The sequence below is a fragment of the Lagenorhynchus albirostris genome, chromosome 6 (assembly GCF_949774975.1).
Source record: "Lagenorhynchus albirostris chromosome 6, mLagAlb1.1, whole genome shotgun sequence".
NCBI classification, from domain to species: domain Eukaryota; kingdom Metazoa; phylum Chordata; class Mammalia; order Artiodactyla; family Delphinidae; genus Lagenorhynchus; species Lagenorhynchus albirostris.
Genome location: NC_083100.1, coordinates 87,670,688 through 87,688,779, shown reverse-complemented (window position 1 = coordinate 87,688,779; position 18,092 = coordinate 87,670,688).

The window sequence follows — 18,092 nt, the reverse complement described above, 5'->3', positions numbered from 1 at the left end:
AAACAAAGGCCTTGGAGTTTTTCTGGCCCCTCCATATTTCTGTACCACTGTCAGACAACAGCATCCCAAAGATCTTCCAGTGGAAGAACCATTCTAATCCATTTCTACTCAAGTCTCTTGGACACATTCACTTTCTATGTCCCCTAGGTCTCTAGTATGTAGGAGACAAAGAGAGACATACTTTGTACTTCAGCCAGAGGACAGGAAGGTGTTAGCTTCCATACTCTTGCTAAATCATTTTCCCCAGAGCAGGCGAATTCCACTTTCCTCCATAAGGTCTTACGGACGATTGTTCCAACTTTACCTGCTACATAGGTTTTGTACTGCTCTTGGAAGATGACTGGCGTGGTTCCAGTTCCACTCCTTTTTAACTCTTGAAACTGTCTGAAATTGGCCCCATTTGATCCATATGGATTTCATTTTTTCTCATTATCTATTTTGAGGCTCTTACTTCTTCCCTTCCTCTTTCCTATTTCCTCTCTATTCCAGGTGCTCAGATTAGTCTACTGTGCACAAAAATACATGGTTTAACTCCTTCCTGAGAGTTAAGCAAATCCCCAACGTCAAGCTGCTAGTTACTATTGGTCAACCCAGTAAATCTTAAATGCTTTATTAAAAGTGGCATATCTTCTAATGTCATAGTGACAGGGATTAATGGAGGGAGATACTGAAATAAATATATCAACAGTAATGTAAAATTTCATCTCATTCATTTTAGCCTATTCAAATATAAAGAAAAAGGTATTTCCATATTTATTTTTTGAGATATATAATTTAAAAGATTATAGATAAGATACTAAAAGAACTCAAATTTTCCCATGTTTCTATGGGGAAGGGGTATTTAAACAATCAGTAGGAGATGAAAAACCCCATAAAGTAATGTAAATAGTGGATTTATCCTCATATAATAATGCAATGTCAGTTGAGTTTTTATGGTGATTTATAACACCTCTTGCTAAAAAGAGACGATGTGTACACATGCCATTTTTTAAATGTAATCTGACTTGCTACATATAGAAATGGTATTTATTATAAACCCTCTTGACTTATACAATTTTGAATTTACGTCCCTTTCATTATGATTGTTTGGCACTAGGTCCCATATCAAATATTTTAAATCTCCATGAATTTTTTAATGTAGTGAATTTTATGTATTATGTATTTTTTACCTTAGCCTAAAAATTCAAAAGTACTAAAACAGAAGAACAAAAATGTATCTTACTGTCCAATTAACAAATTTAGTTGCTTATCCTGTCAGTCAGTGAATTATAATGCATCAGACATAAATCAGTGAGGAACTACTTAAGCTTGCACCTTGTAATCAGAGCTACACGTTTTAGCAGTGGGCTGCATAATCCAGCACTAAATGTGCAGCACTATTTTATTCCAGTAACATATTAACAAAACGTACAACTGTTTTGACTTGGTGGATGATCTAACAACATCCGGCAAAAAGCCTTTGTCCATTTTTTACACAAATGTCTTTCTCTTGATGATAAATTCGTTTTGCAATTTTCATGATGAATCAGTGGAAGAAATTAACTGTGCCCTTCTAGTGCTTTGTAATTTTTAATATCACTGCTTTGGAAATGTAGGCTCCAATTCAACACAAAGTGAGATCTTTGTATATATTGTGCCTGAATTTCTTTATTATTTTTGCTTGTAATTCCCAATCCTGGCTAATTGCTCGTCTAGAGCCCATAGGCATTATGGCACATGAAAAATATAGAATAAGATATTTACCTACAACATGATTTTATGACTGCTTTAGGTGACTCACCTATCCTGACATGTACTTCTATTCTAGGCGCAGAGTACGCGTGAATAAAAAGTGGTTTCCCAAAATAGAGAGACATTCTAAGTGAAAATAAATGAAACAGTCACATACAATTGAGATTATTTTTAACACAAGACTCTACTTTGAAGCAAATGCCTTTACCTTTTCTGTGTTCTGTAAATGCTCTTCGTAGGTCACCAGGTATGTGCTGTCTCACTCTGGTTTGGTGTTATGCTGCACAAATTCACCTTAATTGTTCACTACATTATTTTCAACACCACTACTTGAGCATTTTCCAGAGCTGCATAATCTCTACTGCATTACTAATCAGCTCTCAAAAATGGGACCTCAATATTTCAATCAATCCTGATTTCCTACTCTTCCAGAATTATTGCTGTCAGTTTACTTTTTTTTTAGTTCTTCTCTCTGTCCCACAGGTATGCAGGTTCCATACCTTCATCCAATTCATCCTAAAATTTGTCTAAATTAGAGCCTACAGTCACTATTTCTATTTAGCAACATGCAAAGTAATACTAAACCTCTTCTAGCTGGTTTTTATCTATTGCCACTCTACTAATTCTGTGTTCATTCAGATCCCAAGTGGCCATGAAGGGTTTTTTTTAAGTTTTTACTGAAATAATCTGTATTTTAAAACAGTTGTTATTGAAACATAACTTTTTTGATGATCATGACAAACTTACCAACTGAACAAAATTGTTACATTATTTTTTCACTAAATCTGTTTTTTATTGACTTCTTTACCTTTGAAAATGACTTCACAACTGACTGAAACCAACTCTTATAACTATAGAATAAAATTCAGCTCCTCCTGTCTTTGTCCAACCATAGCAAGTCACCCAGTTCTGTCTACTGTGGCCCTTGCAGTTCTACCCTCTGATCTATTATAACAGCCACTCCCTACCTCACATCGAGTCATATGAGCTTTCTAAGGAGTCTACAAACTTCCTGCATCTTCTCTACTTCATCGAGGCTTCTCTCCGCCACCACAGCCTCTTATGAGTTTTAAATTCCAGCCATGTTCATCTGCTATTCCCCGGTCCCAATCACTACCATGATCCTTTCAGCATGTTTTTGTTTCCCTTCTTTCACTGCAGTCTCCTCCTCTTAGGACAATTCTCCATAACTCTGCCTTTTGAGCTCTTGCTCATTCAAATCACTTCACTCTCAGTTTTCTCAGTTCAAACTTACTTGATTGTTGATTATATATTCTTTGTTGTCCCTCAGGACTTGAAAAGAATGTCTTTCTTAAAGCCCTTATCACAGCTATCCCTTCTATACTTACTTTTGTATGTCTCTTCTCACTACCAGATTATAAACTTGTTAAGGATAGTGATGATAACTTGTTCATGTTTTCTGCATCTACCTGGTAAAATGCTTAAAATATATGCCCGACCAAGGTAGGTTCATTTAGCCACAGATATTTCACGCATATTTTGTTTTGATATATGACCTCTGTGTTTCCTGTTTCTATTCAAATATTAGCTATGTCAGTAGCAAACTTGAGTTTCACCCCAAGCAGTTTCCTTCTGCTACTCTTCCTGCAATTATTGATCTTCTTCCTAATTTAATGTACCAATTCTCTGGTACATCTACCTGTATCATTCAATTTAGGACCCATTGTATATTGTTGTGCTGTGTTATCCTCTATTTCATGAGTGTTAATTTCATGACCCAAGATTTTTATTTATTTATTATTTTATTATTTTTTATTTATTTATTTTTGCGGTACGCGGGCCTCTCACTGCTGTGGCCTCTCCCGTTGCGGAGCACAGGCTCTGGACGTGCAGGCCCAGCAGCCATGGCTCACGGGCCCAGCCGCTCCGCAGCATGTGGGATCTTCCCGGACCGGGGCACGAACCCATGTCCCCTGCATCGGCAGGCAGACTCTCAACCACTGTGCCACCAGGGAAGCCCTGACCCAAGAGTTTTAAATGATCAAGGGCAGAAAACATTTACATCTCTATACTTCAAAGTTGTGGAGTAAAACTTGATTTCTTCAGATTAATTCAAAGGAAATATTGTACATATTAATATACAAATAAATATAAAATTTAAATACATTTTGTTTTACTAATATATCCATTATTTTTATTACCAACAATGTATTGAATAATCTAGAGTTATCAATTTGTACCTTTTGAGAAACAATATACAACGATCAAGGATGTAGGAAATCCACATACTTATCCCTAATAGACACCATTTTATCTGTTATGCCAGAGCCCTGCAATGACTATTCTGTTCTAGAGAGACTTCACAATTTCTGGTTATGAGAACAATACATTTAATGAGTAAAAAATACCGTTTGGTGTTAAAGACTTTCAGATCCATAATAAGAAAGTTATTTATTCTGAAGAAATTTCACTAATAAATGCATTTATAGTTGTAACTACCAATTATTAAAAAATAAAACAAATTAAAAAAAATCTTTCTCTCTGATATAGTTCTGTGAAGAATTGAACCCAGTGTCTGGGTAGACAGTGCGTTATAAATAACAGGGGAGAATGAACTTAGCTGGCTTCAGAAAATTCAGAAAGTTTAAAGTGCAAAATCTTTTTGAGAATGGACCAATATAAAGCAAGGGTCTAGGAGAATGCACAGCTGTCCAATAAACTGAGACATAGCACAACATCTCAAATATCAACTTTGCTGCTCTTACTTATATTTCACACATGTAATCTTGGGGTAAATTAGAAGGATATGCTCACTGGTGAATTTAAAATGAATAAAATATCCTTGAAAATAGCATTCCCTTAAGGTTACACAGATAAAAAGGTTTCTTATATTATGGAAGCTCCCTCTCTCCTCAATAAAAGACACCTTGTCCAGAGGACATCCTTGCCTTCTTACACCCTTTGTTTTAGACCATCTGTTCCTAGTTTGATAATGGCTTAGCTTGTTCAATATCAGGGCCTTTTCTAACGTGTAGGTGACCTGTTTTTATTAAATTTTGAATTTCGCTTCTATTCATTTTTATGATCGTACTCTATTTTGGTAATTACGTACAGGCACCCAGAGGGATGGTAACATTAAAAATTAATAAGTGAATGAATTGATATGATGATTTATATTACAAAGAGAGCCCATAAGGCATCAGTAAAAGATGTTGTTTGGCCCTAGCATCAGGTTACCGGTAAAAATGGTATAACACACAGCCATAGTTATTATTTTAAATATAAAGTTTTACTTTTTTTCCCTATTCTTTCTCTAGCCCCGCCTTCCTCCTTCCCTCTCAAAATTCTTTCTTATATTTATTAAACCCTGCACAGTTCTCCTTTTGGAACTGACAATATGTCTAGTGCCATTCATTTTCCCAGGTGGAAATTGTAGGTGCCAATCACTCTTCATCCCTTTATACCTCATCTATCACCACTGCTGTTCTTTCTTCTTTAAAACTTAGATAATCCCTTCTCTTTGCCTCTTCACTCACACCATCACCATAATTGAGCCAGATTTACTAAAATGAGAAATTAAGCTGGTGGAAATATTTTCCTCCTGTTTTAGTACCTAGACTTAATCATTTAGCATGTATAGCCTAATAATTGCAATTATCTAAACAAATGAATGTGAATCATTCTCCAAATATAAACCATTCTTGATTGAGTGTACAGTAGTTTTTATTTAGAATGTATGTGATAATCATCAAGATTCTACAGAGATGGTTGTTTTATGAATTCAGTTTTTTAAGATTTTTTTTTTAAAGTATGTGTTCATCAATTTAGATTGAGGAACTAAATGTTTGGACCCGGTGACATCATACATAATTGTTCTAATATACATAGACACAGCATTTAGTGAGTAATTCTTTTCAAATTAGCAGAAATGTTTTCAAAATGGATTCTTTATACTACTTACTCTACCCACTCCCCCCTTTTAAGAAATGTAACATCTACTACTGAACTTTCTAAGTATTTTCTAAGTATGCTTTCTTTCTATTCTATGTCAAATGAAGGGGAAATTTTCAGGTGTTATTTTCAGTTCTGTATTCTCAGAGTTAGGCACCGATGACTAACAAGCAGGTGATTTCAGGTGCAGAGAATTGTACCCGCAGTCAATCACACCTGTGAATATTTAGCCTACAAGACAAAAGCTGGGCTTTTTAGTTGTTGGTTCTGAGTTTTCTATTGTGAAACAAAATGTTTCTAGATTCATCTTTTTAAAATTTTCATATTTCAACAGAATACTGCATCTTGTTTGTTTCTATTTTAATATTATAGTTTACGAGAAATTTAGGTCTTGGATCTAACTTGAATCTATTACAGTACCAACATTTAGATCTGATAAAAAAAGTGTGCTTTTTATAATTTTAATAAACTCTTTTTTCTACCTCCAGGTAGATGGATCCTCATAGGCTAATAATTTAATTAATTTTTAATCAAAGCAATATTTAAATGATTATTTCTATAACTTATAAATTTCAGATGTATCATCATGCTAAAGATATTTCTCATCTTTGTATTTATTTATACTTCTTTAAACTTCATATTGTTTCTACTTTGTAGTTATCTATCAATATATTTCATTGACTTAGAAATCCCTGAAATAAACAACAAATTCATTTCTAAATATAATAGGAATTTACATATGAAAAGAACAATTGTTAATAAAATCTAATATTGTGCTTATTTAGTATCTTTTTCCTTTTAAGTCTTACTAGCAAGTCTAATACAATGTGTTTTCTTAACTCTCTATTAATTAAAATCAATATCAATGCCAAATGGAAAATAAGGAAATTTTATCCTCAAGAAACTGTGTTTGGCTACTTTTTATTGATTTACAATTAAAAGTGATATGAATTCAGTAGCAGTACCTTTGAGAATAACATGTAGGACTTGATTTTTGTCCAGATGTATATATAATATGTATAATAAGTATGTAAAATAAATGAGTATCACATATCAGATTAGAAGGAAAAGTGAAGCTTTCTTTTATTATTTAAAATAATACTTTACTTTAAAAGTAAAGTTATGGGCTTCCCTGGTGGCGCAGTGGTTGAGAGTCCACCTGCCGATGCAGGGGACACAGGTTCGTGCCCTGGTCCGGGAAGATCCCACATGCCTCAGAGAAGCTGGGCCCGTGAGCCATGGCCGCTGCATGTCTGGAGCCTGTGCTCCGCAACGGGAGAGGCCACAACAGTGAGAGGCCCGTGTACCGCAAAAATAAATAAATAAATAAATAAAAATAAAAGTAAAGTTACTATTTTTTATTTAAAATAATACTTTAAAAGTGAAGTTTTTTATTATTCATTTCATCATAGTTACATTTATTTTGCATTAATTCACATTTAACCTATAATTATTAATACTCTACAATGTTCCAGGCACTGTGATAGGCCCTGGGGATGCAAAGATGATCAAGACATTGATGCACCCTTCAAGGAGTTCATATTCTAGTTAGACTCTTGCCATCAGAAAATTACAAAATTGTTGAATTATGTATCATGTGAATGTTTGTGCCAAGTTATATAAAATCCCAGATTAGAGAGATAATAATGCTTTTATAAAGTTTTTAGGTAGATATTGTCATATAGTCTTCATTATTTAAACATCACAGACAAATTATACATGAATACCTTAATAAATCACTCAATGATACATTTGTTCTAAGCATGTTCATAACTTTTACTAAAATGTTAAGAATATCAGACTATTCTTTATAAAACTGTATTTACATGTCAGTAGAAATTTCTCACCTTGTCATTCTTGTTTCTCAGAAACATGGTCTAATTTGCTTTTTCACACTTTCTCATGTACCAAATATGCCTTGATAGGTAAACTCTCATTGAGAGACATGGACTGATTATACGCAAGTTACTGCTTATAAGAGGCTGCCCAGTAGACACCTAACACGTAACATTGAACAAAATCTCTGGAACAAGCTACTCTACCTTTATATTGAGGAACTTTCTTCTAAACTTGGAAAGTGCTGTTTGAGAAACTCTACACCCAGAACAGGTAAGTGCTATGCTCCTTTCTTGACTCTCATGTTGCAGCTCTGAGACCCTCCACTAATACCCAGGAATCTGACAGGCTACAGTGGGAATGACAAGGAGATACAGAATACCAACTGGTAATTCCTCTCTCTGTGCCCCATATTTCAACTAGGGTCAGAGAGCAAAGACAGTCTAAGAATTTGATTCATGAGGATGTAGTGTTTCTCCTGAATAATTTCAAAGACAATAATGCGTAATAGGCCTCTAGCCTTCTGAGTTTTCAGAGAGCCCATCGTAAATTAAACATCATGTCTCTTGATTGCTAAGAACATGTGTATTGTAGTAAGAGGGAAAAACTAGGCTGAGGCCAGAGAATGAATGTCAACACATTATTAAGATAATATATTTAAATATAAACACATGTTATGTGGGAAAATACAGGAAGAATATAATTTTAAAATATTCTCCTTGAAAAACTAGCCTCCTGCATTATTTGGTGGTTCTGTGAATACATAAACCTGAACCAGTATCAATCGTTTTCAAAGGAAAAAAATGAAATCTAGCCTGACAACTAGTGTTCCAATTTTACAACCAATGCAATTTGAAATGGCAGCAATATTAAGCACTGACTATTAATGAAGGCAGCTCTGCTGAGTGTTAACAGAGTGAAGATTTGATCTGTAAATAAATTCAAATTGCTTGCTTTCACACTTTGCCCAGACTTCCTATAATTTGTTTTACCCCTTTATGCATATCAAAAGTTTTTATGCATATCAAAAGTTATACTGCATATCCATTTTTTCATTTTACTTTGATGTGATGTATCATATTTTGTCACATCTCATTATAATGTGATTCAAGCTAATGTCTTGTGACACTGCATCATGTGCTCTGCACCCACACAGGTGCTACATTTCTCCACCTATCAGAATTAGAGAAGTTTGGTATATTATCTAGTCATATTTTTTTTTTTACAGATTGAATTTAACTAATACACAAACTGCTATATCTGATACTGGTCACTTGCTGTGAACTTTTTGACCAAAATGACATTTTATTCTAGTAAAATTTACATCTAGTAACACTTAATTTTCTTTCTAAAAAAAAAAAAAGTTCTGTTTAACTGTATGTCCTTTCACATTTTTTGTTTACATGGATTTAGTTGAGCATTCTAAGGGTTCCTTGTCTGCTTGTTGGTAAAGTAACCCTTGCCTTCTCCTCCATGAAAAGAGGATGGCAATCATTACTATTTTTTTTAACATCTTTATTGGAGTATGATTGCTTTACAATGGTGTGTTAGATTCTGCTGTATAATAAAGTGAATCAGCTATACATATACATATATCCCCATATCCCCTCCCTCTTGCGTCTCCCTCCCACCCTCCCTACCCCACCCCTCTAGGTGGTCACAAAGCACCAAGCTGATCTCCCTGTGCTATGTGGCTGCTTCCCACTAGCTAGCTATTTTACGTTCGGTAGTGTATATATGTCCATGCCACTCTCCCACTTCATCCCAAACTCTGCAGCTGGTCTCAATTTTCAGCAGGTCCCAACCCAGGCAAAGCAACAGAACAGACCATATAAATGTACAGAAGGTAGAGAGACCACAGGGTAGCATGCTCTAGTTCTTTTTATTCCTTTCTCTCCTTTAGCGTCTTAGGGACACGGCAACTCCAATGTATTAACACAGTTCATTGCCCCATTTTCAAAGCTTTGGAGCAGGTGGCTATTTTGTCTTTTTCTCTGCATGTACACCAGTTGTGTTTGATTCCTGAGAGTGACCAAGCTTTAAACTGTGGTGAGTCAGTATTATCCTAAGCATCTTCAGCAATGAAAGAAATGAAGCCATATCTATTAGGCCTCCTGAAGACATTAGACAATCTCTGAAGCATTCAACTGTTAAGACCTTAGTCCAGTAAAACTGTAAAGTTTCTGTAGGTCAATGTTTTTAAAGGATTTTTATTCTCGTTTCATTGAGTCAGGATAAAAGACAGTCAATATTCCATGCAAAGTCCACTCATTATTCTGCATTATATTTATGCAGTGCTTTTTAAAACTGAAATACTTACTATATTAATTTTTGAGGAATGCTAAAAAACTAACATAGTGTCCTAAAAAAGTGAAAGCATATGTTATAAATTTTAATTTACTCCTATTATTTTTAGGCTCTAGAATGTCTCATTTATTAAATTAGAAGTAAAATATTACTTATTATACTTTTGCCCAATAATTCTTATTTCTCCTACATCTGCTTTGGTTCAGATAAATGAAAAATATTGAACCATATGTAGAGATATTTTTTGATCATCAACTTTATCACCTAAGACAACACTAAAAATACTTTGAAAATTTTTTGTACAAAATGCAAAAATGTACACTAAATATTTTTTAATTTTTACTTTATTTATTTATTTATTTATTTATATTTATTTATTTTTACACTAAATTTTTGCAAGTTATTACTAGGTATCAGAAAAAAAAGTCAAATGTTTGGTTAAAAAAGTATGGAAAAATGCTAAATTAAATAAATTTCTTTACTGCACAGTTTTTTATTTCCTGTTTTATGGGGAGTACATATTAATTTTATCAATACCCTTTCATTCATTGACTCAATCTTCAAATACCACACTTCTGCAAACCGAAAGAATCTTCTAGGGCAAATGAGAAATAAGTCACCTGTGAGGAGCTCTATGCTGTAGTGGGGCTCATAACCCTTTAAATGTGGTCCAGACCTTGGCAGAACCAACAATTTTTTTCAACACAAAGGGTGTACATTGTACGTGTATGCTAAGTAAAATAATGATTTGTATATTTTCACCACAACTTTCTGTGCTCTGACCAGACCAGATAAAGAGTAAATATTCTGGAGAGAGCTTCAAGATGGTGGAAGAATAGGATGTGGAGATCACCTTCCTCCCCACAAATACATCAGAAATACATCTACACGTGGAACAACTCCTACAGAACACCTACTGAATGCTGGCAGAAGACCTCAGACCTCCCAAAAAGCAAGAAACTCCCCATGTACCTGGGTAGGGCAAAAGAAAAAAGAAAAAACAGAGTCAAAAGAATACAGACAGGACCTGCACCAGTGGGAGGGAGCTGTGAAGGAGGAAAGGTTTCCACACACTAGGAAGCCCCTTCATGGGCAGAGACTGCTGGTGGCGGATGGGGGAAGCTTCGGAGTCGCAGAGGAGACCACAGCAACAGGGGTGCGGAGGGCAAAGCGGAGAGATTCCCGCACAGAGGATCTGTGCCAACTAGCACTCATCAGCCCAAGAGGCTTCTCTGCTCACCAGCCGCGATGGGCGGGGGCTGGGAACTGAGGCTCGGACTTCGGTCGGATCCCAGGGAGAGGACTGGGGTTGGCGGTGTGAACACAGCCTGAAGGGGGCTAGTGCGCCACAGCTAGCCAGGAGGGAGTGCAGGAAAAGGTCTGGAGCTGCCAAAGAGGCAGCAGACTTCTTCTTGCCTCTTTGTTTTCTGGTGCGCGAGGCGAGGGGATTAAGAGCGCTGCTTAAAGGAGCTCCAAAGACGGGCGCGAGCCGCAGATAACAGCGCAGACCCCGGAGATGGGCATGAGATGCTAAGGCTGCGGCTGCAGCCACCAAGAAGCCTGTGTGCAAGCACCGGTCACTGTCCACACCTCCCCTCCCGGGAGCCTGTGCAGCCCGCCGATGTCAGGGTCCCGTGATCCAGGGACAACTTCCCCGGGAGAACACACGGCGCGCCTCAGGCTGGTGCAACGTCCCGCTGGCCTCTGCTGCCGCAGGCTCGCCCTGCATTCCGTGCCCCTCCCTCCCCCTAGCCTGAGTAAGCCAGAGCCCCCGAATCAGCTGCTTCTTTAACCCCGTCCTGTCTGAGAGAAGAACAGACGCCCTCTCGCGACCCACACACAGAGGCGGAGCCAAATCCAAAGCTGAACCCAAGGAGCTGTGCGAACAAAGAAGAGAAAAGGAAATCTCTCCCAGCAGCCTCAGAAGCAGCGGATTAAAGCTCCTCAATCAACTAGATGTATCTGCATCTGTGGAATACCTGAATAGACAACGAATCATCCCAAATTGAGGAGGTGGACTTTGGGAGCGATGATATATTTTTTTCTCTTTTTCTCTTTTTGTGAGTGTGTGTGTGTATGCTTCTGTGTGTGATTTTGTCTGTATAGCTTTGCTTTTACCATTTGTCCTAGGGTTCTGTCTGTCATTTTTTTTAATAATTATAAAAAAATTTTTCTTAATAATTATTTTTTATTTTACTAACTTTATTTTATTTTACTTTATTTTATTTTATTTTATCTTCTTCTTTTTTCTTTCTTTTTTTTCCTCCCTTTTATTCTCAGCCGTGTGGAGGACAGGCTCTTGGTGCTCCAGCCAGGAGTCAGTGTTGTGCCTCTGAGGTGGGAGAGCCAAGTTCAGGACGTTGGTCCACAAGAGACCTCCCAGCTCCACGTACTATCAAATGACGAAAATCTCCCAGAGATCTCCATCTCAATGCCAAGACCCAGCTCCACTCAACAACCAGCAAGCTGCAGTGCTGGACACCTTGTGCCAAACAACTAGCACGACAGGAACACAGCCCCATCCATTAGCAGAGAGGCTGCCTAAAATCATAATAAGGCCACAGACACCCCAAAACACACCACCAGACGTGGACCTGCTCACCAGAAAAACAAGATTCAGCCTCATCCACCAGAACACAGGCACTAGTCCTCTCCACCAGGAAGCCTACACAACCCACTGAACCAACCTTAGCCACTGGGGACAGACACCAAAAACAATGGGAACTATGAACCTGCAGCCTGCAAAAGGAGACCCCAAACACAGTAAGTTAAGCAAAATGAGAAGACAAAGAAATACTCAGAAGATGAAGGAGCAAAGTAAAAACCCACCAGACCAAACAAATGAAGAGGAAGTAGGCAATCTACCTGAAAAAGAATTCAGACTAATGATAGTAAACATGATCCAAAATCTTGGAAATAGAATGGAGAAAATACAAGAAACATTTAACAAGGACCTAGAAGAACTAAAGAGCATAGAAAGAGTGATGAATAACACAATAAATGAAATTAAAAATTCTCTAGAAGGGATCAATAGCAGAATGAGGCAGAAGAAAGATAAGTGACCTGGAAGATAAAAGAGTGGAAATAATTACTGCAGAGCAGAATAAAGAAAAAAGAATGAAAAGAATTGAGAACAGTCTCACAGACCTCTGGGAAAACATTAAACTCACCAACATTTGAATTATAGGGGTGCCAGAAAAAGAAGAGGAAAAGAAAGGGACTGAGAAAAAATTTGAAGAGATTATAGTTGAAAACTTCCCTAATATGGCAAAGGAAATAGTTAATCAAGTCCAGGAAGCACAGAGAGTCCCATACAGGATAAACCCAAGGAGAAGCATGCCAAGACACATATTAATCAAATTATCAAAAATTAAATCCAAAGAACAAATATTAAAAGCAGCAAGGGAAAAACAACAAATAACACATAAAGGAATCCTCATAAGGTTAACAGCTGATCTTTCAATAGAAACTCTGCAAGCCAGAAGGGAGTGACAGGACAGATTTACAGTGATGAAGGAGAAAAACCTACAACCAAGATTACTCAGCAAGGATCTCATACAGATTTGATGAAAAATTAAAAACCTTTACAGACAAGCAAAAGCTAAGAGAATACAGCACCACCAAACCAGTTTTACAACAAATGCTAAAGGAACTTCTCTAGGCAGAAAACACAAAAGAAGGAAAAGACCTACAATAATAAACCCAAAACAATTAAGAAAATGGTAATAGGAACATATATATTGATAATTACCTTAAATGTAAATGGATTAAATGCTTCAACCAAAAGACACAGATTGGCTGAATGGATACAAAAACAAGACCCGTATATATGCTGTCTACAAGAGACCCACTTCAGACCTAGGGACACATACAGACTGAAAGTGAGGGGATGGAAAAAAGATATTCCATGCAAATGGAAATCAAAAGAAAGCTGCAGTAGCAATTCTCATATCAGACAAAACAGACTTTAAAACAAAGACTAGGGCTTCCCTGGTGGCGCAGTGGTTGAGAGTCCGCCTGCCAATGCAGGGGACCCGGGTTCATAACCCGGTCCAGGAAGATCCCACATGCCGCAGAGCGGCTCGGCCCATGAGCCATGGCCACTGAGCCTGTGCGTCCGGAGCCTGTGCTCCGCAACGGGAGAGGCCACAACAGTGAGAGGCCCGCGTACCGCAAAAAAAAAAAAAAAAGACTAATAGGAGAGCCAAAGAAGGACACTACATAATAATCAAGGGATCAATCCAAGAAAAAGATATAACAATTGTAAATATTTATGCACCCAACATAGGAGAACCTCAATACATAAGGCAAATACTAACAGCCATAAAAGGGGAAATCGACAGTAACACAATCATAGTAGAGGACTTTAACACCCCACTTTTACCAATGGACAGATCATACAAAATGAAAATAAATAAGGAAACAGAGGCTTTAAATGATACAATAAACAAGAGGGACTTAATTGATACTTATAGGACATTCCATCCAAAAACAACACAATACACTTTCTGCTTAAGTGCTCATGGAACATTCTCCAGGAGATATCATATCTTGGGTCACAAATCAAGCCTTGATAAATTTAAGAAAATTGAACTCGTATCAAGTATCTTTTCTGACCACAATGCTATGACCCTAGATATAAATTACAGGAAAATATCTGTAAAAAATACAAACACATGGAGGCTAAACAATACACTACTTAATAACCAAGAGATCATTGAAGAAATCAAAGAGGGAATCAAAAAATACCTAGAAACAAATGACAGTGAAAACACAACGACCCAAAACCTATGGGTTGCAGCAAAAGCAGTTGTAAGAGGGAAGTTTATAGCAATACAATCCTACCTTAAGAAACAAGAAACATCTCAAATAAACAACCTAATCTTACACCTAAAGCAATTAGAGAAAGAAGAACAAAAAAACCCCAAAGTTAGCGAGGGAAAGAAATCATTAAGGTCAGGTCAGAAATAAATGAAAAAGAAAAGAAGGAAATGATAGCAAAGATCAATAAACCTAAAAGCTGGTTCTTTGAGATGATAAACAAAATTGATAAACCATTAGCCAGACTTTTGAAGAAAATAAGGGAGAAGATTCAAATCAGTAGAATTAGAAATGAAAAAGGAGAAGTAACAACTGACATTGTAGAAATACAAAGGATCATAAGAGATTACTACAAGCAAATATATGCCAATAAAATGGACAACGTGGAAGAAATGGACAAATTCTTAGAAATGCACAACCTTCCGAGACTGAACCAGGAAGAAATAGAAAATATAAACAGACCAATCACAAGCACTGAATTTGAGACTATGATTTAAAATCTTCCAACAAACAAAATCCCAGGACCAGACTGCTTCACAGGCGAATTCTATCAAACATTTAGAGAAGAGCTAACACCCATCCTTCTCAAATTCTTCCAAAATATAGCAGAGGGAGGAACACTCCCAAACTCATTCTACGAGGCCACCATCACCCTGATACCAAAACCAGACAAAGATGTCACAAAGAAAGAAAACTACAGGCCAATATCACTGATGAACATAGATGCAAAAATCCTCAACAAAATACTAGCAAACAGAATCCAACAGCACATTAAAAGGATCAAACACTATGATCAAGTGGGGTTTATCCCAGAAATGCAAGGATTCTTCAATATACGCAAATCAATCAACGTGATACACCATACTAACAAATTGAAGGAGAAAAACAATATGATCATCTCAATAGATGCAGACAAAGCTTTCAACAAAATTCAACACCCATTTATGATAAAAAAAAAAAAAACCTCCAGAAAGTAGGCATTGAGGGAACTTTCCTCAATATAATAAAGGCCATATATGACAAACCCACAGCCAACATCATTCTCAAAGGTGAAAAACTGAAACCATTTCCACTAAGATCAGGAACAAGACAAGTTTGCCCACTCTCACCATTATTCAACATAGTTTTGGATGTTTTAGCCACAGCAATCAGAGAAGAAAAAGAAATAAAAGGAATTAAAATTGGAAAAGAAGAAGTAAAGCTGTCACTGTTTGCAGATGACATGATACTATACCTAGAGAATCCTAAAGATGCTACCAGAAAACTACTAGAGCTAATCAATGAATTTGGTAAAGTAGCAGGATACAAAATTAATGCACAGAGATCTCTTGCATTCCTATAAACTAATGATGAAAAATCTGAAAGTGAAATTATGAAAACACTCCCATTTACCATTGCAACAAAAAGAATAAAATATCTAGGAATAAACCTACCTAAGGAGACAAAAGACCTGTATGCAGAAAATTTTAAGACACTGATGAATGAAATTAATGATACAAATAGATGGAGAGATACACCATGTTCTTGGATGGGAAGAATCAACATTGTGAAAATGACTATAATACCCAAAGCAGTCTACAGATTCAATGCAATCCCTATCAAACTACCACTGGCATTTTTCACAGAACTAGAACTAAAAATTTCACAATTTGTATGGAAACACAAAAGACTCCGAATTGCCAAAGCAATCTTGAGAAAGAAAAACGGGGCTGGAGGAATCAGGCTCCCTGACTTCAGACTGTATGACAAAGCTACAGTAATCAAGACAGTATGGTACTGGCACAGAAACAGAAATATAGATCACTAGAACAGGATAGAAAGCCCAGAGATAAACACACACACATATGGTCACCTTATCTTTGATAAAGGAGGCAAGAATATACAGTGGAGAAAAGACTGCCTCTTCAATAAGTGGTGCTGGGAAAACTGGACAGCTACCTCTAAAAGAATGAAATTAGAACACTCCCTAACACCATACACAAAAAGAAACTCAAAATGGATTAAAGACCTAAATGTAAGGCCAGACACCATCAAACTTTTAGAGGAAAACATAGGCAGAACACTCTATGACATAAATCACAGCAAGATCCTTTTTGACCCACCTCCTAGAGAAATGGAAATAAAAACAAAAATAAACAAATGGGACCTAATGAAACTTCAAAGCTTTTGCACAGCAAAGGAAACCAAAAACAAGACGAAAAGACAACCCTCAGAATGGGAAAAAATATTTGCAAATGAAGCAACTGACAAAGGATTAACCTCCAAAATTTACAAGCGGCTCATGCAGCTCAATATTAAAAAAACAAACAACCCAATCCAAAAATGGGCAGAAGACCTAAATAGACATTTTTCCAAAGAAGATGTACAGATTGCCAACAGACACATGAAAGAATGCTCAACATCATTAATCGTTAGAGAAATGCAAATCAAAACTACAATGAGATATCATCTCACACTGGCCATAATGGCTATCATCAAAAAATCTAGAAACAATAAATGCTGGAGAGGGTGTGGAGAAAAGGGAACCCTCTTGCACTGTTGGTGGGAATGTAAATTGGTACAGCCACTATGGAGAACAGTATGGAAGTTCCTTAAAAAAGTAAAAATAGAACTACCATATGACCCAGCAATCCCACTACTAGGCATATACCCTGAGAAAACCATAATTCAAAAAGAGTCATGTACCACAATGTTCATTGCAGCACTATTTACAATAGCCAGGACATGGAATCAACTGAAGTGTCCATCAACAGATGAATGGATAAAGAAGATGTGGTACATATATACAATGGAATATTACTCAGCCATAAAAAGGAACGAAACTGAGTTATTTGTAGTCAGGTGGATGGACCTAGAGACTGTCATACAGAGTGAAGTAAGTCAGAAAGATTAAAACAAATACCCTATGCTAACACATATACATGGAACCTAAAAATAAAAATGGTCATGAAGAACATAGGGGCAAGACGGGACTAAAGATGCAGACCTACTAGAGAATGGACTTGAGGATTTGGGGAGGGGGAAGGGTAAGCTTGTACAAAGTGAGAGAGTGGCATGGACATATATACACTACCAAACGTAAAATAGATAGGTAGTGGGAAGCAGCTGCATGGCACAGGGAGATCAGCTCGGTGCTTTGTGACCACCTAGAGGGGTGGGATAGGGAGGGTGGGAGGGAGGGAGATGCCAGATGGAAGAGATATGGGGACATATGTGTATGTAGAACTGATGCAGAAACTAACAAACCATTGTAAAGCAATTATACTCCAATAAAGGTGTTAAAAAAATAGACAAACAGATTTGAAGAATACATACCATCCTCTTTTCTTTATTATATTTTAATCTTGCAAAAAAAAAAAAAGAGTAAATATTCTGTGTCCAGGACTTCATTGCACAGATCCTAGGGATGAGTGGAAGAACTGAGAGCCATCCATTGGGTCGGATGAATTTGCATTAAGAAGGGGAAACCGTTGACGATGGGAAGA